General features: G+C 43.5%; 1 protein-coding gene across 2 annotated transcripts in view; it reads left to right on the forward strand.

Moving 5' to 3' along the window:
* Window positions 1–23,176, forward strand: part of LOC132831164 (transcriptional enhancer factor TEF-1-like) — an 82,979-nt gene that overhangs the window by 26,855 nt on the left and 32,948 nt on the right. The gene's annotated exons all lie outside the window — the stretch shown is intronic.

The raw sequence follows: 23,176 nt of genomic DNA on the forward strand, positions 1-23,176 counted from the left end.
GGACAGTAAATGAAATAAAAAGAAAGATCATGTTAGTCAGAAGTCTTACTCCAAAAAGTCAGCGAAAAGAGGCTGGTGATTTTATCCATGGAAAAGATAATTGTTTGCACTAAGTCTGGGCAAAGTGATACAATAAAAAGTAGCCAATAGAGGTCACTATACAAATGTTTGTTTCAATAATATTATTCTAAAGCAGTTTAATACTCTCACCTTGAGTATTGCCAATTCACAAGAATGCAAGTTTAAGGGGAAAGACAAATGTATACTTCATGAAAGGAGAGTGATGGTTGTTTGGCAATTGCAAAAGGAATATGTTGTTTGATATCAACTCGTCCCATGTTTTCAATATGTAAATAACATCTCTGAACCAATTGATTGATTAGAAGATATCTCGAATGAATACGACTAGAGTTTGGGAACTTGTAGCACAATAGTAGTGCCCCTATCTCTGCTAGGAGGTCCAGCATCAACAACCATCTGCCCAAAGATGTGCTGTAACATGTCCAGTTTCTGGAAGGGGTGGATATCTGATTTTGTTTTATATGGGGAATGGAATAGAAGTTATTGGCTTCCCTCTCGAGATCTTGCTTTTGCCTTTATACACCAAGGATAGCTGCAAAGGCAGAAAGTACATTTGCTGAATAATCCAGGGGGTGCTACTAGCTACACTAACAACTATTTTAAGATAATAAGTTATACAGTCATAGACATATAGTATAGAAGAGGCTTTTTGGCCCATCAAATCTATACCAATCCCATTTTCCAGCACTTATCCTGTAATTTTGAATGTTATGACATTTCAAAAGCTCATCCATGCCCTTTTTTTTTTAAAGTTGAGGTTTCCTGCTTCCATTACACTCACAGGCAGTGTATTCTAGACTCCCACCACCCTCTGCCTGAACAGCCTTTCCTCAAACCCCCACTAAATTATTTTCCCTTCACTTTTTAAAAAAAAATTATAACCCCTCATTAATGACCCTACAACTAAGGGGAACAACTGCTTCCTATCCACCCTGTCCATGCTCCTCATAATTTTTTTTATATATCTTGATTGGATCCCCCTCAAACTTCTTTGCTCCGAAGAAAACAACCTGAGCCTAACCAGCCTCTCGTCATGTGCTCCAGCCCATGTAACATCCTGACAAATTGTCTATCGCCCATTCAGTGTAATTGAGTCCTTCCTATGGTGAGGTGACTAGAGGTGCACACAGTACTCCAGCTGTGGCCTAACCAAGGTTTTTTTGTGCAACTCCAATATAACCTCCCTGCTGTTATAATCTATGTCCTAATTGTTAAAGGCAATTGTCCTGTGTTCTGCCATAACAACTCTTGGCCTGTCCTCCTGCATTCAAACTACATCAACCACACTGCCCTCCTCTACATACTTGGTTCTCTCAAATTCTGTCAGGTATGAGCTCCCTCTGACAAAACCATGCTGACTACCTCGATCACAATGTGACACTTTCTCATTTGCTGGAAGTGAGATATCTTCACAAGCAGGGGCCCGTTCTCTGCAAACAAAAGGGTAATGCTCAAACCTTGCCTCTTTCTTGAATATTTCCGAAAATATCGGGAGTCTAAAGTTTCCTGTTTGTTTCTCCATGCCAATGCCTTAGCTAATTAGATTCAACTTACCAATCTATCAACACCACTTTTCTCTTGTGGTAAAAGTGATGACTGTGTGAAATTTGGCATTGGGGGGTTTTCCTGATGAGTAAAGAATGTAAAGCTTTCACAATATGCTCCATGTGAAGTGATCATTTTTGATTTAACTGGGCCAGCAAGCTCAAGAATGGCAGATAGAATGGAACTTAGATACATGCAAGGTGTTGCATTTTGTAGGTCAAACCAGAGCAGGACTTACCTAATCAATGGTAGGGCCATGGGATGTGTTTATAGAACAAAGATCTGGGGGTACAGGTTCATAGCTGCTTGAAAGTGGACAGGGTAGTGAAGAAGGCTTTCAGCATGCTTGCTTCACCAGCCAAAGCATTGAGTATAGGAGTTGGGACATCTTATTGCAGCTGTACAAGGTGTTGGTGAGGCCACATTTGGAGTATTGCATGGAGTTCTGGTGACCCTCCTGTAGACAGGATATTACTATGCTAGAAAGAGTGCAGAAGAGATTTACTAGGATGCTACCTGATTGGAATTGTAAGGAGAGGCTGCATAGGCTGGGCCTTATTTCCTGGAGCATACAGCTCTGAGGGGTGACCTTCTAGAGGTTTGTAAAAATGATGGGAGGCATAGTTAAGGTAAACAGTTTTTCCCCGTGGTAGAGTCTAAAACTAGAGGGCAAAGGTTTAAGGTGAGAAATGCAAAAGGGTCAAGAGGGGCAATTTTTTTTCACACAGAGGGTGGAGAGTGTTTGGAACAGGCTGCCAGAGGTAGTGGTAGAAACAAATTTTGTCACTAAAGAAGCACTTAGACATGTGAATGGATGGGATAGCTATGGAGGGATATGTACCAAACACAGGCAAATGGGACTAGTTTAATAGTAAAAACTGGGCATCATGGACAGCTTTGGCTGAAGGACCTGTTTCCATGCTGTAAACATCTATAAATCCGTGGCAATGCTGAGCAGAACACGTGCATTATCCATCTGTAGCTAATTGTACTTACGGTATTGTGATCCTATTATGGGCCATTAATGTTTTAAGAAGAAACGTAAGCATCCAACAAATGATTAACAGACTAATATGACCAGTTTTTAAAATTTTAAACAAGATTAATCTTTTATTATATATTGAAAGGAATTAAAGTAGGAAATGTTGCTGACAAAAGGCATTTCACTGAACTTTTCATCTTCCCTCAGGAAAAAATCACAAGAATACAAATTTAAGGAGAAGTTTAATATTTATACTGCATGAGAGAAGCATGTCGATTGGTTGACAAGTGGATTCTGATAAGGCACTGTCACTGAGAATGCACCCATTATCACAGATTTAAAGATAATTGTCAGACTTGACTTAAATTTTAAATCGGGCAGGTTAATTGGTCAGGGTTCTGCCCTCCAAAAAATGCCAGAGAAAGTCTGTCAGGTATTTTTTTTAGATTAGATTACTTACAGTGTGGAAACAGGCCCTTCGGCCCAACAAGTCCACACCGACCCGCCGAAGCGCAACCCACCCATACCCCTACACTTACCCCTTACCTAACACTACGGGCAATTGATCTTAACCTGGTGTAGTGCATGTTACTCTTTCCGTTTGCAAATCACAGGGCCCTGTATGAGTATTGTAGCTTCAAGAACATGGAAATGCTTCACATTGTAAGCCCAACTGACAATTATCCATAGAATTCTTCAGGATTATCTAGCAAATGTTGAGCGATTGCAAACACCTAATGTTGGCACAGTTTTGTACACCTGGGCTGGTTGGGGAGTGTTTAGTGTTAGCCAGACAGCTGAAGGGACGAGTTCTCCCAGTCTGTGGGACATACAACCCATGTACTTGGCATCAAACAGGTACCTGCATGATATAATGGGTATCATTTAGATTAGACTAGATTAGACTTACGGTGTGGAAACAGGCCCTTCGGCCCAACAAGTCCACACCGACCCGCCGAAGCGCAACCCACCCATACCCCTACATTTACCCCTTACCTAACACTACGGGCAATTTAGCTTGGCCAATTCACCTGACACGCACATCTTTGTGACTGTGGGAGGAAACCGGAGCACCCGGAGGAAACCCACGCAGACACGGGGAGAATGTGCAAACTCTACACAGTCAGTCGCCTGAGTCGGGAATTGAATCCGGGTCTACAGGCGCTGTGAGGCAGCAGTGCTAACCACTGTGCCACCGTGCCACCCATCATTCTACACCCAAAGTTACATTCAAAGTGGAACAGTCAAATGATCTCCAGCATCTGCAGCCCTCACTTTCTACTAGTCTGTTTCCTTGATGTCCTGGTTGAGAGATCAGCTGGGGGTTTTCTACTTCTGACTACTACAGCTTGGGGTTCCTATAATTCTGTACTCATAAGACCAAACTAATACAGCAATCTTTTAAATAGAGGTCTGAGCTATTTGTTCCCTTTGCAAACCTGATAAAACCTCATGCATTAAAGTAATCCTCCAGCATAATGGCTCCCCGATTACATTATTTTTCACTGTATGTCATGGGAATTCATTGAAGGTCCTAAGGCAATTACTTTGGTCCTGAATAGTGTCCATCTGCCCCTCACTAGGTAAGTTATTTCAAAATTTAGAGCAACATGTGACCACAGGCACATCTGCCACTATTAGGATGCCACTGTCAGGCCAAAAGACATGCTGTCCCCACACAAAGTGAGTAATGTAGTAAATATGTTTCAGTGCTGATGTGTCCCATAGAGTGGTGAACATATATACACGTTGGACCTGTTTTAATTCAAATAATCACTTGCATTCACATTTCTCGGGACATTTTTCCTGACCAATCGGATGCAAGTTGCCTGATGTTAAGTTTGAAAATAACTTGGCAGCTCACAGTCATCTGCCTGACCTGCTGCGCTTTTCCAGCAACACATTTTCAGCTCTGATCTCCAGCATCTGCAGTCCTCACTTTCTCCGAGCTCACAGTCATCAGCAGGAATTGGTCTGTTCTGCATGACCGTGTCTGTTACTAATCAAACTTCACTGGTCAATCAATCAGCACTTTTCTGTTATGCAGTATACAGGGAAACCTAACCCTAACCCTTCATCGTCCACTATGCAAATTTTGATGTAATCTGCAAATTTATTATCTATTCCTATGATATTCACATAAATGACAAAAAGCAGCATACCCAGCACTGCTCCTTGTGGCATACTGCTGGTTGGAGGCCTTCAGTCCAGAAAAGAACCCTCCATCTCCCACCTTCAGACCAATTTTGTATCCAATCGGCTAACTCTTCCATGTGATCTAACCTTGCTAACCAGTCTCAGTCGGTTCCCTCAACTCAGCACCGCCCTCCTAACCTGCAATCTTCTTCCTGACCTCTCCGCCCCCACCCCACTCCGGCCTATCACCCTCACCTTGACCTCCTTCCACCTATCACATCTCTATCGCCCCTCCCCCAAGTCCCTCCTCCCTACCTTTTATCTTAGCCTGCTTGGCACACTCTCCTCATTCCTGATGAAGGGCTTATGCCTGAAACGTCGAATTTCCTATTTCTTGGATGCTGCCTAACCTGCTGTGCTTTAACCAACAACACATTTTCAGCTGAACACCTTTTGAGTCTATATAGGCAACATCCCCTACTCTGCCTCCAACAATCTTCTTTCTCACTTCTTTAAAAAGCTCAGTTGAGTTAGTGAAACATGCTTTCCCATGCAAGCAGTCATGTTGACTATCCCTAATCTTGAGTGCAAAGTGGTAGAGAACCTTCATAAAGTTCATCACTAAATTAATTGAGGTTGGGCAGCACGGTGGCTCAGTGTTTAGCAATGCTGCCTCACAGCACCAGGGACCTGGGTTTGATTCCACCCTCAGAGGACTGTCTTTGTGGAGTTTGCACATTCTCTCCGTGTCTGCGTGGGTTTCCTCCGGGTGCTCCGGTTTCCTCCCACAGTCCAAAGATGTGCAGGTCAGGTGAATTGTCCACGCTAAATTGTTCATAGTGTTAGGTGCATTAGTAAATATAAGGTATGGGAATGGGTCTGGGTGAGTTACTCTTTGGAGGATCAGTGTGGACTTGTAGGGCTGAAAGGCTTGTTTTCATTCTGCTGGGAATCTAATCTGATCTAATCTAAAAATATCAAACAAAAGCAACAACATTCTTGGCCAATGGTGCTTTGTAGCTAATGCCCTGCCAATGTAATTAACTCAGCCACATTAGGGAGATTTAAACAATCCTTGGTTGATGATGGGATAGTGTAGGGGGATGGGTTTAAATTAGTTCACAGGTCAGTGCAACGTTGAGGGCCGAAGGGCCTGTTCTGCGCTGTATTGTTTTATGTTCTAACTCTCAACATATGGCAGAGCTGAACTTCTGACCTTGGATTAGCAATCTAGTACTGGGACTACTACACTTCTGCCCCCAAAACTGGGCATCTCACTTACATCATGTTCCAGCTTATCATGCTGCTACTAAAAACTGCTTCTGTGCAGTAATATGAGCAAGATAAAACTGGAAGAGTCTTCCAAAGATCACGCGCATACATCTCCCAGTGACTAACTTGGCTGCTGTTGGTGACTTTAAAGTGTTTAAGGTAGCGCTTTGACATGTCTCTGACCAGAGATTGAAGGGGAGCGTGTGTGAAATAGAGCCCTGGAGCTCCTGGGTTTCACAATAACTCGGGAGTTGATGTGCAGTAGCTGTCTGTTGCTGGGGAATACTTGCAGACAGGAATGGAACAGCTGCAGGTTTGCTCCAGCACTGATTTAGCAGCTGCCTCGAGAATCAAGGGCAAAAGAGACTTTGATCAGGTTAAAAATTGGCCTGTTCTGAGGTGAGCTGCCAGGCGTGTTTCAGGTCTGATGGTGTGAAGGAAATTTCACAGGCAAAAGTTTCTATTTGGACCTTTCAGGGTTTGATGGAACAAAATGAGACTTGAAATTCTCTCTTTTCAGAACTGAAGTCTACTAAACTGAGGATTTTTTTCCATTTGCTCTGGAGTTCTCTTGTCAGCTTTTAAATGCTTCAGATCCACTGACCTTCCCCCACCCCCTCTTCCCCACCCCACCAGCACTCAGGGACAGAGCTGCCCTCTCTTTACAGGATTCCTCTGAAATAAGCTGCTTCTAGAAGAGACCTAAAAACTTACCCCTCCCACTCCCACTGTGTACAATAGATCAATGTGTCACACAAAATCAATTGTAACTTTTGATTTCCAGTTATTTCCTGTGGCATAAAATTTTATCAGTGAACAAAATAATACACTTTCACTTCACACCGGATGTTAAACTTCAGCAAGTGTTGCTGAAATAGAAGAGCGTGTTTAACTTTCGATGTAAATGTGTGAAAATCAAAGGTTAGTATGAATGGCTGTAATGTTCCCTGATGCATGATGTCGGCTGAAGGTCATCTGAATGCAGCCGTCCTTGGTCACAAAGCAGAAATTTGATCCATGCTACACAACAGGCCGCCTGATTGGGTGCAGAGTGTTTAACTGGCCCTTTTTTAAAAATTAAATTCATAAACTATCTTGATCCCATTTTCTAAAATGTTTTGGGTCAGGCAATTGTGATCAGATGCTTTTTCGATTATCCATAAGTTAACTCGCCAACCTGTGAGTTGTAGAGTTGTATCAGATTGACACAGTATTGCTAGTGCGTGATTCCACCAGCTTGATTCTTATGGAGGACGTGATTTGGAGATGCTCGTGTTTGATTTGGGTGGACAAAGTTAAAAGTGACACAACACCAGGTTATAGTCCAACAGGTTTATTTGGAAGCACTAGCTTTCAGTTACTCCTGTTGGAGTATAACCTGGTGTCTTATGGAGGAGTTCACGGTGTCATTTGTTGTTCTATTGAACTGGTATATTGTTCAAGTTGATTCCCGAGGACTCATGTTTTACCTGATTGATTCAGACTTACTTCTCACAGTCCATTATACCTGACCTTTTGTGCCTGTTATAATTTAAACACTTTAATGGGCTGGTATTGTAGATTTTGATTTGGTATATTTCCTAATCCACCAATTTTCTCTCTTGTAATGAGGTTTCTGACCCCGTACCACCCTGTTCTACCTCCTTCCCAAGATCCACAAGCCTGGCCGACCCATTGTCTCAGCATGCTCCTGCCCCACTGAACTCATTTCTACCTACCTCGATACTGTCCTATCCCCCACTAGTCCAGGAACTCCCCACATACGCTCCAGACACCACCCACGCCCTCCACCTCCTCCAAGACTTCCGTTTCCCTGGTCCTCAACGCCTCATCTTCACCATAGATATCCAATCCCTCTACACCTCCATCTGCCATGACCAGGGCCTCCAAGCCCTCCATTTCTTCCTCTCCCGACGTCCCCAACAGTACCCTTCCACCGACACTCTCATTCGTTTGGCCGAACTGGTCCTACCTTCAACAATTTCTCCTTTGAATCCCCCCACTTCCTCCAGACCAAGGGGGTAGCCATGGGCACACGTATGGGCCCCAGCTATGCCTGTCTCTTTTTGGTTATGTAGAACAGTCCATCTTCTGTAGTTACACCGGCACCACTCCCCACCTCTTCCACCGCTATATTGATGACTGCATTGGCACCACCTCGTGCTCCCGCGAGGAGGTTGAGCAATTCATCAACTTCACCAACACATTCCACCCTGACCTTAAATTTACCTGGACCATCTCTGACACCTCCCTCCCCTTCCTGAACCCCTCCATCTCCATTAATGACAATCAACTTGACACCGACATTTTTTTACAAACCCACCGACTCCCACAGCTACCTGGATTACACCTCTTCCCACCCACCTCCTGCAAAAATGCTATTCCGTATTCCCAATTCCTCCGCCTCTGCCGTATCTGCTCCCAGGAGGACCAGTTCCACCACAGAACACACCAGATGGCCTCCTCCTTTAGAGACCACAATTTTCCTTCCCACATAGTTAAAGATGCCCTCCAACGCATCTCATCCACATCCCGCACCTCCACTCTCAGACCCCACCCCTCCAACCGTAACAAGGACAGAACGCCCTGGTGCTCACCTTCCACCCTACCAACCTTCGCATAAACCAAATCATCCACCAACATTTCCGCCACCTCCAAACGGACCTCACCACCAGGGATATATTTCCCTCCCCACCCCTTTCCATCTTCTGCAAAGACCGTTCCCTCCGTGACTACCTGGTCAGGTCCACACCTCCTATGACCCACCCTCCAATCCTGGCACCTTTCCCTGCCACCCCAGGAACTGTAAAACCTGTGCCCACACCACCTCCCTCACCTCCATCCAAGGCCCCAAAAGGAGCCTTCCACATCCATCAAAGTTTTTTACCTGCACATCCACTAATATCATTTATTGAATCCGTTGCTTCTGATGCGGTCTCCTCTACATTGGGGAAACTGGATGCCTCCTAGCAGAGCACTTTAGGGAACATCTCTGGGACACCTGCAGCCCAACATATCAGCTCAACACTCCCCACCGCTCCCCCCCCCACTTTGCCAAGGACATGGAGGTACTGAGTCTCCTTCACCGCCGCTCCCTCACCACCTGACGCCTGGAGGAAGAACGCCTCATCTTCTGCCTCTGAACACTTCAACCTCAGGGCATCAATGTGGACCTCAACAGTTTCCTCATTTCCCCTTTCCCCCACTCACCCCAGTTCCAAACTTCCAGCTCAACACTGTCCCCATGACCTGTCCTACCTGCCTATCTTCCTTTCCACCTATCCATTTCACCCTCCTCCCTGACCTATCACCTCTATCTCCCCCCCCCCCCCACCCCACCACCACCACCACCACCACCACCACTCACCTATTGTACTCTATGCTACTTTGTCCCCACCCCCACCCTCCTCTCATTTATCTTTCCACCCTGCAGGCACTCTGCCTCTATTCTTGATGAAGGGTTTTTGCCCAAAATGTCAATTTTCCTGCTCCTTGGATGCTGCCTGAACTGCTGTGATTTTCCAGCACTACTCTGATCCTAGAACCTGGTTTCCAGCATCTGTAGTCATTGTTTTTACCTGGTTCTGATTCATGTCAAGACTTAGTTACAGGGAGTAGTGACTGATGACTTCCTGACCCCAGTAACTATCCTTCGTGTTAAAACAATGATTTCTGCTCAGTAAAGTGACTCAATGCCCTAAACCATTTTAGGTTTCAAAAGAAGATGCTGAAAAATATATCTACGTCCGTCTGTGTTTGTGCTTCTCCTGTTTGAAGTACATAACGACAAGAGCCTATTGCACCTTAAATATCCTAAAATGTATCATTTGGAGATGCCGGTGTTGGACTGGGGTGTACAAAGTTTAAAACCACACAACACCAGGTTATAGTCCAACAGGTTTAATTGGAAGCACTAGCTTTCAGAGCGACGCTCCTTCATCATCCTTCACCTGATGAAGGAGCGTCACTCCGAAAGCTAGTGCTTCCAATTTAAACCTGTCGAACTATAACCTGGTGTTGTGATTTTTAACTAAAATGCATCCTTCTTCACAGGATGCATATTCCTGTTTAGGTCTGAAGTGCTTAGGTGCTAATTAATTGAGGTTAACAGATCTGCAAATGTGTGAACTGTTAGTCATATTGATTGGGTTACACTTTCTTTAACCTGAATTAGAAAGCTGCTAAATCAAGCTCCACTGTAAGAATTGAGCACATCATTCAGATTTGCATCCCAAAGCTGCCTGTAAGAAATGCTACTTTTTGGATCAAATATTAACTGGAAGTCTTTCAAATTGGCATATAAAGTCTTACAGCTGCTATCTGATTAACAGGAGGAGAGTTATGCCCAACATCTATCTATCCCTACATCTAAAAATCACACACCACTACGTTACAGTCTAGCAGGTTTATTCGAAAGTACAAATTTTCAGAGCGCTGCTCCTTCATCAGGTAGCTAGTGAGACGGGATCATAGGACACAGAGTTTATAACAAAAGATTAAAGTGTCATACAATTGATGCAATGGATTAAATAATCTCTAACCATGAAATGCAAGCTGCCTGGTTTAAAATTTGCCGATTCCTCAAAGAATTGCATTCAAAAAAGGCTTTTGCCCGAAACGTAGATTTTTCTGATCCTTGGATGCTGTCTGACCTGCTGTACTTTTCCAGCACCGCTCTAACCTTGATTCTAGTGACTCCAGTTTATATGTTCCGGGATTCTGGCTGAACGCCAGCTTGAACATTTTAAAGCTGCTTCATTTTTGTCACCAACTATCAATTAGTGGCCAGTGTTTTATTTTCTTAGCTAATCCTCCACAGTTTTTCCCCCTTTATTGGTGTGTGTAGATGGAAAGAGAGGTAATTATGCTTTCATATTTCTAACTGTGTTGATATCTTCACATCTTTGTCAGTTATGGATTTTTCTATTACAATAGATAATACAAATAGGTATTTATATAAGTTTTGAGTAACGGTGGAAGAAAGCAGTTTGTGATCAGAACAATTTGCAAGAAATACTAATCTGCAAGGCAAACAATATTTCTTCTGCCTGAGTGAAGAATGTTTGGATGGAAAATGCACCAGTTATCCTCCTCCTTTTTATAATATGAATGTTGTTTACCCTTTGCTTTGGTATTTCTTGTGAATTGTCCCAAAATTTAGATTGTGTAGTTGAGCAACAATTGTCAACTGAGTCAAATTTGTTTATTAAAGAAATCTGGTTAATTGATCTTTTTATTCCAACCTTTATATAAATAAAGTATATACTTGAGCATGTCCGTAACTGAGTAAAGCATTTAAATTTTGTGGTAGTTGCAATATTTAACTTCTGATGTAACTAAGGTAAATGTGTTAACAGACCCTTTGGGTGAAGACCCCACAGATCACATGAAATGGCAACTATGTACATCAATGGGCCTTTCCCCCTCTCTGCAGGACAGGACTCCCAGGTTGTGTCACAAAATGGAGTTCTGGGCCTCTGCCTGGACCCACCAGACTCAAAATCCGTATTACTTAGCAGAAGATTTTTATTTGCGCTTGAGTTTTTAAGATGGTAAGCAAGGTCCTACTGTCAATCCATATTGATCTCATGAAGATCTCATGCACTGAAATAGGAAGGGATAAAGCCCCCAGCAATCTTGGCAACTAGTGATACTTGGAGAAAGTGAAGTCTGCAGATGCTGGATATCAGAGTCGAGAGTGTGGTGCTGGAAAAGCACAGCAGGTCAGGCAGCATCTGAGGAGTAGAAGCATAAGCCCTTCATCAGGAATGAGGCTTGTGGGCCAGGGTGCTGAGACATAAATGGGGGGCAGTGGGGGGGAGGTGGGGGTGGAGACAAGGCAGCTGAGAATGCGATAGGTAGATGGAGTAGGGGTGAAGGTGAGAGGTCTGAGAGGAGGATGGAGTGGATAGATGGGAAAGGTGATGGTCAAGAGGACAGTGCTGACTTGGAGGTTGGGGACATGGGGAAACTGGTGAAATTCACATTGATCCTATGTGGTTGCAGGGTCCCAAGGTAGAAGATGAGGTGTTCTTCCTCAGTGTCTGATGGTAAGGATTTGGCAATGGGGGAAGCCCAGGACCTGCATGTCCTTGACGGATTGGAAGGAGGAGTTGACGTGTTCATCCACAAAGCAGTGGGTTAGGTTGATCCTGGAGTCGCAGAGATGTTTTCTGAGACGACCTGCAAGTTGGCATCCTGTCTCCCTAATGTAGAGGGAGGGCTAGGGTTAAAGGGTGGAGGTGTGGGAAGTGGAGGAGATGCGCTGGAGGGCATTGTTGACCATGGGAAGAGAAATTACAATCTTGGAAGGAGGAGGCCATCTGGGATTTTCTAAGGTGGTTTTGATCATCCTGGGAACAGATGAGGCAGAGGAATTGGGAATAAGGGGTGGCATTTTTACCAGAGGTCAGGTGAGAGAAAGTGTCATCTAGGTAGCTGTGGGTTCAGTGGGCTTGTAGTAGATGTCTGTGGTTAGTCGGTTGATTGGGATGGGGATGGAGAGAATCAGCAAGGGGAGAGAGGTGTCCAAGCTGGCCCAGGTGAATTTGAGGCCGGGGTGAAAGGTGATAGTGAAGTTGATGAACTACTCAAACTCGTCGTGGGAGCACGAGGTAGCACTGATTCAGTCATTGATGTAGTGGAGGGGGAGGTGGTGATGCCGGTGTAACTGCTATTCCACGTACCCCACAAAAAGGCAGGCATAGCTGGGTCCCATGCAGGTGCCCATGGTTACCCCTTTAGTTTGGGAGAAGTGGGAGAATTGGAAGGAGAATTTAAGGGTGAGGACTCATTCAGCCAGGTGAATGAGGGTGTCAATGGGAGAGTATTGATTGGGATGACGATGCCCTCCAGCACATCCTCCACTTCCCACACCTCTGCCCTCGAACCCCACCCTTCCCAACGTAACAAGGACAGAACCCCCCCAACCCTGCCCCCCCCCCCCCCCCCACCGGTCCCCACTTTCCACCCCACCAATCTCTGCACATATTACATCATCCTCTGCCACTTCCACCACCTATAAACGAACCCACCACCAAAGAAATATTTCCTTCCCCACTCCTATGAGCGTTCCGGAGGGACCATTCCCTCCATGACTCCCTTGTCAGGTCCACGCCCCCTATATCCCACCCCCAACCAGCCCACACTCCACTCCCGGCCCGTTCCCCTGCCACTGCAGCAAGTGCAAAGTCTGCGCCCACCTTACCTCCGTTCAAGGCCCCAAAAGATCCTTCCCCATCCAACAGACATGTACCTATACCTCCACCAATGTCCTCTACAGTATCTGTTGCACCCGATGTGGTCCCCTCTACATTGGGGAGACAGGATGCTAACTTGTGGATTGTTTCAGAGAACATCTTGGGACACCTGCACCAATCAATCCCACCGCCCTGTGGCTGAACACTTCAACACCCTTTCCCCTCCCACTCTGCCAAGGATATGCAGGTCCTAGGCCGCCTCCACCGCTAACCCTTACCATCCAACACCTGGAGGAAGAACGCCTCATAGTCGGCCTTGGGACCCTGCAATCACACAGGATCAATGTGGGTTTCACCAGTTCCCTCATTTCCCCTGTCCCCACATTATCCCAGTCCCAAACCTCCAACTCGGCATCACCTTCCTGACCTGTCCATCGCTTTCCCACCTATCTGCTCCATCCTCCTCTCTGACCTATCACCTTCTACTTATCGCATTCTCAGCTATCTTCCTCCCCCACACGCTCTCCCATTTATCTCAGCCCCCGGCCCACAAGCCTCATTCCTGATGAAGGGCTCATGCCTGTAACATCGATTCTCCTGCTCCTCGAATGCTGCCTGATCTGTGCTTTTCCAGCACTACACACTGAACTAGTGACACTTGTGAGAAGTCATTGGCTGGGTGTAGAATCAGGCTGCAACATCTCTTTGTGATTAATATGCTGTCAACACTCACTTGCTGTCTAAAAGTATGAGAAAAGAGAGCAGCTGGAGAAATTGATAGCCTGGATATTGTCTCAGTAAGAGTCAGCTCAGACTTTCTCAAAACAGGTAAAATCTAAACTGTTTGTTGTTCTTGATCCATGCTGCTTTTGCTTCCAAGGTTGAACTCCAGACAGCCAGTAGGCCTGGGTTCCCGGCTCCCAATAACATGGCCATACACTCATTTCAAATATCTCAAATGAGCAGATCCTATTGGGAACTGCTTTACACCGACCTTACACGATACCGTATCAGCATCAAGGTCACTACAGGGGCAGCTACTTGTGAATGGTATCTAAATTTATCACTGGCCCTGACCTGCAAAATCATGGCATAGGTAAAAATGCATATCACTTTTGAAATTCTTTCTTCATCTTGTTACAGGTGTGTATCCAGGTGCTAACTGTCACATAGATTTTTGTCTCTTACATCCTGGAAAATCACTATTCCTGTTTCCTGTAAATCTCATTTCCTGCTTCCACAGTCCCTCCTTGTGCAATTTATCTCTGCATCACCACCCTACTCCCCAAAATAGCTATCACTCACAACATCAGCCACTCTGCACCTTGATACATCCCTTCATCTGCACATATCCATCAGGATTCCAAGTTAAAGAAAAATAACAGTTTTATTACTCAATTGCACTTTGTTCCTCAAACATTCTTGCTGGAGGTCAGTAGAGTGACTTCTACCCACCAGACTTTTGCCATAAGACATAGGAGTGGAAGTAAGGCCATTCAGCCCATCGAGTCCACTCCACCATTCAATCATGGCTGATGAGCATTTCAACGCCACTTACCCACACTTTCCCCATATCCCTTAATTCCTTGCAAGGTTAAGAATTTATCAATCTCTGCCTTGAAGACATTTAATGTCCCGGCCTCCACTGCGCTCCGTGGCAATGAATTCCACAGGTCCACCACTCTCTGGCTGAAGAAATGTCTCCTCATTTCCGTTTTAAATTGACCCCCTCTAATTCTAAGGCTGTGCCCACGGGTCCTAGTATCCCTGCCTGATGGAAACAAATTCCCAGCGTCCACCCTTTCTAAGCTGTGCATTATCTTGTAAGTTTCTATTAGATCTCCCCTCAACCTCCTAAACTCTGATGAATACAATCCCAGGATCCTCAGCTGTTCATTGTATGTCAGGCCTACCATTCCAGGGATCACTCGTGTGAATCTCTGCTGGACACACTCCAATGCCAGCATGTCCTTCCTGAGGTGTGGGGCCCAAAACTGGAAACAGTTTTCTAAATGGAGCTTTATAAACTCTCAGCACCATATCGCTGCTTTTATATTCCAACCGTCCTGAGATAAATAACAAGATTACATGTGCTTTCTTAAACATGGTCTCAATCTGCAAGTCAACCTTTACAGAATCCCGAACTCTCACTCCCAGATCCCTTTGCTCTTCGGCTTTCGGAATTTTCTCACCGTTTAGAAAAGAGCCCGTTCCAGTATTCTTTTTTTCCAAAGTGCAAGACCTTGCATTTGCTCACATCGAATTTCATCAGCCATTTCTTGGACCACTCTCCCAAACTGTTTAAATTTTTCTGCAGCCTCCTCACCTCCTCAGAACTACCTGCCTGTCTGCCTAACTTCATATCATCGGTAAACTTCACCAGAATGCCCCCAGTTCCTTCATCCAGGTCATTAATATATAAAGTGAATAGCTGCGGCCCTAACACTGAACCCTGCGTGACACCACGTATCACTAGCTGCCATTCTGAAAAAGAACCTTTAATTACACCTCTCTGCCTTCTGTCAGACAGCCAATCCCCAATCCATGCCAGTAGCTCACCTTGAACACCATGGGCCCTCACCTTACTCGGCAGCCTCCTGTGAGGCACCTTATCAAAGGCCTTTTTGGAAGTCTAGGTAGATAATATCCACCAGATTTTCCTGATCTAACCTACTTATTACCTCTTCAAAGAATTATAACAGGTTTATCAGGCATGACCTACCCTTACTAAACCCATGCTGACTTGTTCTAATCCGACCCTGCACTTCCAAGAATTTAGAAATCTCATCCTTAACAATGGATTCTAGAATTTTGCCTACAACCGAGATTAGGCTAAAAGGCCTATAATTTTCCATCTTTTGTCTTGATCCTTTCTTGAACAAGGGGGTTATAACTGCAATTTTCCAATCATCTGGGACTTTCCCTGACTCCAGTGATTCTTGAAAGATTACAATCAATGCCTTTGCTACTTCTTCAGCCACCTCCCTCAGATCTCAAGGATGTACCCCAATGGGGCCAAGAAATTAATCAATTTTTAGTCCTTTTAGATTTTCTAGCACTTTCTCTTTTGTAATAGCTACCATATCAACTCTGCCCCTTGAATTTCCTTAATTGTTGGAATATTACTCATGTCTTTCACTGTGATGACTGACAAAGTATTTATTAAGTTCTTCAGCTATTTCCTTATCTCCCAGCACTAGCCTTCTTGCATCAATTTGGAGTGGCCCAATTTTTACTTTTGCCTCTTTTGTTTCTTATGTATTGAAATAAACTTTTGTATCATTTCTAATATTACTGGCTAGCTTACCTTCATATTTGATCCTCTCCTTCCTTATTTCTCTCTTTGTCATCCTCTATTTTTGTAGTCTTCCCAATCTTCTGACTTCCCAGTGCTCTTAGCCACTTTACAGGCTCTCGATTTTTCTGTGATACATTTCCTGACTTCCTTTGTCAGCCATGGCTGTCTAATTCCGCCCCCACTCCCGTCCCCACACCCGATAATCTTTATTTTCTTTGGGATGAACCTCTGTACTGTGTCCTCAATTACACCCAGAAACTCCTGCCATTGTTGCTCTACTGTCTTCCCTCCATCTCTGTAACTATTTTGGGTGGCCAGTCAGCCAGACAATGAGTATGATGAACAAGTAAATCTGCAACTAGAGCTTTTATAGTCAAGATAGAATCTCGTTCATCTTCAGTATTTGTCATAGGACGGTAATTTTAGGAATAGAAATACATGCTGATTTTGCTGTTCCCTGAACTCTGAGACCATCAAGGTGAATTGTAACACCCACATACCCCTGCAGCTGACATTAGCTGCACATGACTGAATCCACTTTTAAATTAGTTTGATCTGAAATCTTGATGACCGTAGACATTGTTTCTGGCATTTTCTTTGTTCATAGGTCTGTGTCAATGTGGCATAAGCTGCAAAACCTCCAGGCTACAGGTTACGGTTGATGTGTAGTTGTGATTTTGTTTGTGTGGGCATACTGGGGTGTCTGTCGGTGATTTTTTTTTCAATACATTCCAGCCCATTCATTCACAACAATGATGGCTGATACTGCAATTGGCAATGCATGTGACTGCTACATTTCAAGATGTTGTGATAGTTACAACATAGACGTGCATTGATAAAACCATCAGTGTGTAACTGTCTTGTAATATACTCTGAGTTATCAAAAATACCAGGAATGAGGACATGTTTACCTTGGTTGGTCAGAGCATTGAATCTAGGAGTTGGGAGGTCATGTTGCAGGAGGTCATTGGTTAGATGACTTTGGAGTGCTCCATGCAATTCTGATCTCCCTGCCACAGGAAGGATTGTTGTGAAACATGAAAGAGTTCAAAAAGATTTACAAGGACATTACCAGGGTTGGAGGGTTTGAGCCATAGGGAAAGGCTGAATAGGTTGGGGCTATTTTCCCTGAAGTGTCAGAGACTGAGAGGTGACCTTTATAGAGGTTTATAAAGTCATGAGGGGCATAGATGGGGTGAATAGCCAAGGTCTTTTCCCCAGGATGGTGGAGTCCAAAACTAGAGAGCATTGGTTTTAGGTGAGAGGAGAAAGATTTAAAAAGGACCTCAAGGACAACTTTTTCATGTAGAAGGTGGTGTGTATGTGGAACAAGTTGCCAGAGGAAGTAGTGGAGGCTGGTACAATTACAACATTTAAAATACATCTGGATGGGTAGATGAATAGGAAGGGTTCAGAGATGTATGGGCCAAATGTTGGCAAATGGGACTGGATTAATTTAGGATATCTGGTTGGCATGGACAAGTTGTACCAAAGGGCCTGTTTCCATGCTGTATGCCTCTATGACTGTAAGTAATTGCTACAGGATACCTAACACTATACAAGGATGAAACAGCATCAACTGTCCATTAGTCATTTGTTCCACAATACTGGAGTATGCTGAAAAAAGCGCTTTGTGAAAGCTTTTTGTCTGCACTCGCCAATTTGCAAGAATACCTACTGAAGGAGAAAACTAACATTTGTATTGCGTTAAAAGAGCGTGCTGTCTGGTTGGGAAATCTACTCTGGTAGAAGTTGGCCATGGAGAATGCCACAGTTCAATGCCAGGCTTTGATTTTTAAACCAGGTAAGTTGATACTGATTGATGAAGGCATTGTATGAGAATTGACCAGTGATTGGTTAATCACCTACTTAAATAAGTTCAGTGCATAGACATATCCTTTCTTTGTAAAGAACAAGGCCCTATGCATTAATATACAGCTTCCAATATGCAAAAGTGTGCCATTCTGCAAGCCTAACCAATTTTAAATAGTTTGTCAGTGTAATTCTTCATACATTTGCGATTATCCAGCAAAGATTGTCCAATTGAAGTATCAATTCTAATTTTGGATACAGTGCTGTGGGTTTTGCAAGTGTGAGATGGTTGAAAATTTAGTAGCTTGATTATTGTGAACAGCCAAAGGATATGCTGTCTGATTAAAATCTACCAGTCTTTAGGAAGCACAACCTGGACTCCAGCATTGAGATTCATATGCCACAATATCTATTGTATGATGAACAGAATGTTCCTTTGGCTTGGCAACAGCATCTTGTTCGGGGCAAACACCACTTGGGGTGTTGTTGTTGCTGCATAGTAGCAGTACAGCTAGCTTTGAAATGATCTTTATCAGGGTTGCTATTATTCCAGAGGATGACTTTGTGCTGTATTCCAGCATCAGGCTGCACGGTGAACAAATGGCTAGATCCCTTTTTTGGGATTGCTGAATGGATCAATTTATGCACATGGGACTGTAAGAATCCCAGTGTGACCAGTAAGGTAGGTTTGTAGTAGTCTCCAATCCCTCCCCCGACTCCCAGTCAGAATCTCAATAAGGGTGTTAATAAAAGAGTTCATTTTGACTGACTGTTCCATTTCAAAAATGAATTTGAGCATAGGATGAAGTCCATTAAGAGGCGTAGGAAAATATTTCACACAGCTGGGATTTGAGCACACAAAACACAATCTCTATATATTAGAAACCTGCACGGGCTAGGAGGTTAGGTGGTCATTCTATCAGAGACCCATTTCTCATGGGATCTTACCATATTTTGTGAGCACTGATGATCCCATGGTGATTACCACCTACTTGGTAATTCATGGTGCTCTTAAAAATGCACTCAGCTGCTCATTATTGTTGAGTTTATCAGTGTAATGAATACCAATATATACAATGGTGGCAGGTCTTCAATCCTGTACACAAATCACAGAATCCCTACAGTGTGGAAGCAGGCCATTTGGTCCATCAAGTCCACACCAACCCTCCAAAGAGCATCCCATCCAGACCCACCACCCCCCACCCTGTAACCTCTTGTGATTTAAACTCCATGTACAATTTGCCTTTTTGATCACTGCTGCATCCAGTCATACCTTCAATACAGTATGGGAGAATAACAAAATTAATGTTATTGCTTGCAACTAGAAGAATGAGAGAGTGGGAGCACCATCTGAATACTAAGACGCTGGGTAATATCCATTCTATGTCTGGGTAAGTAGACAGCAGACATGCTTTACTGGAATACAACAATAGAATTTAGGTTAGCCAATTCTGGTGCTTTTAAGTTTATCCTTCCCACTGAGATTTGCTAAAAATATTTGAAAATATAGAGAACAAATTTCCATCAATACTCAAGTTTACATTGAGTATGTAATTCTGTATGTGCTTGTTGTGAATAAATGATCTAAGACAGACTTTAACAGCGTTTTCCAAACCTGTGATCACTACCACCTAGAAGGACAAGGGCAGTATCTACACCATCACCTGCAGCTTCCCCTTCCAGCCACACAGCATGCTGACTTGGGAACATGTCACCAGCTCTGGATCAAATTCTACATTCTCAGGACTGCTGCTTTTGAGAAACACATTCAGGAATAGGCAATAAATGCTGGCCCAGCCAGTGATGCCTACATTGTCTGAATGTTTTTTTTTCAAGAAACTCCTCCTGTATTGCATTCTTTTAGTCTATGGGCTCATCACTGTTTTGGTTCCCCTGTTATAGATATCCTCTCATGTCAAAATATCATCCAACATAGGTAAAACTCCAATGTGGTGTGCAGCTTGCATGTTAACACATGACCTGAAAGGGAGCTAAATGAAGCTGTGGCTTTGGTTATCCTAAAAGGCATGTTGTAATATAGAGACACTGAAACTGATTACAGTGCCTCTGCTGAAACCATGGTGATAAGTGTCTCATTAAACACCATATCCAGAATCTCCTGATGGCTATGAACATGCTGCTGCTGGTCACTAAACAGGAAAAGGGACATGTTAGAACCCGAGCTACAGTTTGAGAATTGAAATGTCATTAACATCTGTATCAGAGCACAATAATTGTGTGTTAAAGTTTTAGTTTAAAGAATTTATTTTATCCATTTTGTCAATTTTATGCATTACAGAGTTGGGCAAGAAGGAGATAATATTGCAGTCATAGCACCGGGTTAGTAATCCAAGCTCATGTGCTGAGGATATCTGGCAGCTGGTGGGATTTTGATTCAATTAAGAAAATCTGAAATTAAAAGATAGTTTCAGCAATGATGACCATTGTCATTAAGATCCATCTGGTTTGCTGATGTCCTTTCGGGGAGAAAATCTGCCGTCCTCGCCTGCTCTGGTCTACGTGTGACTTTAGACTAACAACAATATAGCTGACTCTGAAATGGCCCTGACAAGTCATTTAGATCAAGGACAAATAGAGACCGACGACAAATGTTGGTCTTGTCGGCAATGCTCATATCCACCACCGCAACCCCCCACCCCTGCTGTTATTTGCAACATTCACCAGAATGATGACTCCTACTCTGTAAGGATTGATTAGAACACTTAATGAGAAAAAGCTGCAAATCTGAGCATGAGAGATGTTACTGAAACTGGATGAGTGAGGATCAACCTCAATCTGCCTGAGTGTATTTTCCAATCAGTATGTCTATGATATGTGATTGCATGTCTATTTGGTATTGGATGGTGAGGAAATAACACTCATGATTATAAAGGAATAAAAGCAATGAGATGTATGATTCTGCAAGCGACATCTGTTTTCACATCAAAACCTAGAGCTCCGTATCTGAAAGCATTCTGTAATTTTGTTGACAATGAATACAGTACATGAAAGCTAGTAATGGACTCCTTGTTCATTTGGTGAAGTTTTCAGTAAGGTTGCATTTGTTCAAACAAGTGAGCTTGGTCCAAATCCCGTGCTGTGGTCTGTATCTGATATATTGATACAAACCACTGTGGGAAGGGAAATAGCACTTAGAAGAATCATGAGTAATTTTGAAAAGGCAACTTTAACTAGGAAAGGGAAACTAACAAAAGTAAAGTGTTACTGTTACTAATAAAATTGAGAAAGAAACAGAAATTGTTGGAAATGTTCAGGTCTAGTGACATTTGTAGAGAAGGAAACTGATTTAACATTTCATACCTGAGACCTCCTTATTAGAGCAGAGAGGGACGATTGGCTGAATGTAGGCAAATGATTACAAGAAACTTCATGGTGTTCAGGGGGAGGAAATAGTCCTCAAGTTAGCAGCATTAAAAAGCAACAGAATGACCAGAAATTTGACTGTTTTTAAAAGTCAGGGGAAACTTATAGCCAGCAAAACCATTGAACTTATAGATTCGAGTTTAAGCATTGTGGTTTGAATTTTATTTCTGTATTATTTGTAACAAATGTATCCAGAGAGCAGGCATAACATACTTGACCACACTAGCAAAAGGCACAAATGTATAGCTCCATTATCATTGTTAAATATTATGTTAGGGAGCTGAATAATATGGAGGAACATCTCAAGATTACTGCTGATCCTTTAGTGGCCTTTTGTGAAGGAAAGGAGGTGTGTGGAAATGGCGCTTGAATCTGAAAGAGAAGGGGGAGAGAGACGACCAGTAACTGCTTAGAAGTTCAGAGGCCTTGCTGATGGTTAAGGAAAGATGCTATATCCACCAGGGTCTAACAGAACACGCCCAGAATTCTTGACAGCAATGTGCAGGGCGTGGCAATCAAGCAATTTGCAGTCACTCTAAACATAGAGAAAAGCAAAGCCTGAAATGGTTCCCTAGTCAAGGGAAAAGAATTTTTTTCTTTTTTTTTGTTTCAATATTGACAGCACATTGAGCTGCTTTGCAATTGTTTTACAATGTGCAAAAACAATTGAGGTAATTTAACAAAAGAATTTGTGTGGGTCACTTGGTTTTTAAAGTGGACAAAGGGTGATTGGACTCCAAACGATATCAGATCTGTTGTTGCAGAGTGCTGCTTGCATTGAGATGGGTAACTGTGAAGTAAGGAGTTGCAAGAAGAAGTTTGGTTTTGTTCAGCCAAAGCCAATGCTGTTTTCATATAAGCATCGTGCCTAATGATGAAAGTCTTTAGCGACTGTGACATCCATGCTGAGATCCGGATTCTTGTGAATAATGCAATCATCCTTCCGACTCTTCTATGGAGCTGTGAAATGTGGTCTATATAATTAAAACTGAGATGGGTTGTCCACATCAGCTGGGAGGACAGGCATACTAACAGCGTAGTCCTTGAAGGACCCATTAGCACCAGCACTGGGGCCACAATCACCCGAAACCAACTCCATTGGGCTGGCCATGTCCTTAGAATGCCTGAGTTCTAACTACCAAAGCAAATAGTCAAGAAAGGAACTTGAACAAAAGAAACATTTCAAGAACTCCCTGAAGGTTATCTTCACAAAATACAACAAAGGTATCAACGTGTGGAAGACCTTCATTCAGAAGGAATCAACTGTATGAAGAGACACAATTCTTTGGGAACGCTCGTTGGCGAGAGGAAATACGAAAAAGGAATGGCAACAATCTCAAGGCCAAGGACCACTTCCACTTCTTGGAAACCCCTTCCAAATGTGTACTCGGAAATGCGACTCGAGCAGTGGCTATGCAAGGACCCAGAGAACCCTTGACTTGGGGGAGACAATTTCCCAGGTGGACA

The sequence above is a fragment of the Hemiscyllium ocellatum genome, chromosome 33 (genome assembly GCF_020745735.1).
Source record: "Hemiscyllium ocellatum isolate sHemOce1 chromosome 33, sHemOce1.pat.X.cur, whole genome shotgun sequence".
NCBI lineage: Eukaryota > Metazoa > Chordata > Chondrichthyes > Orectolobiformes > Hemiscylliidae > Hemiscyllium > Hemiscyllium ocellatum.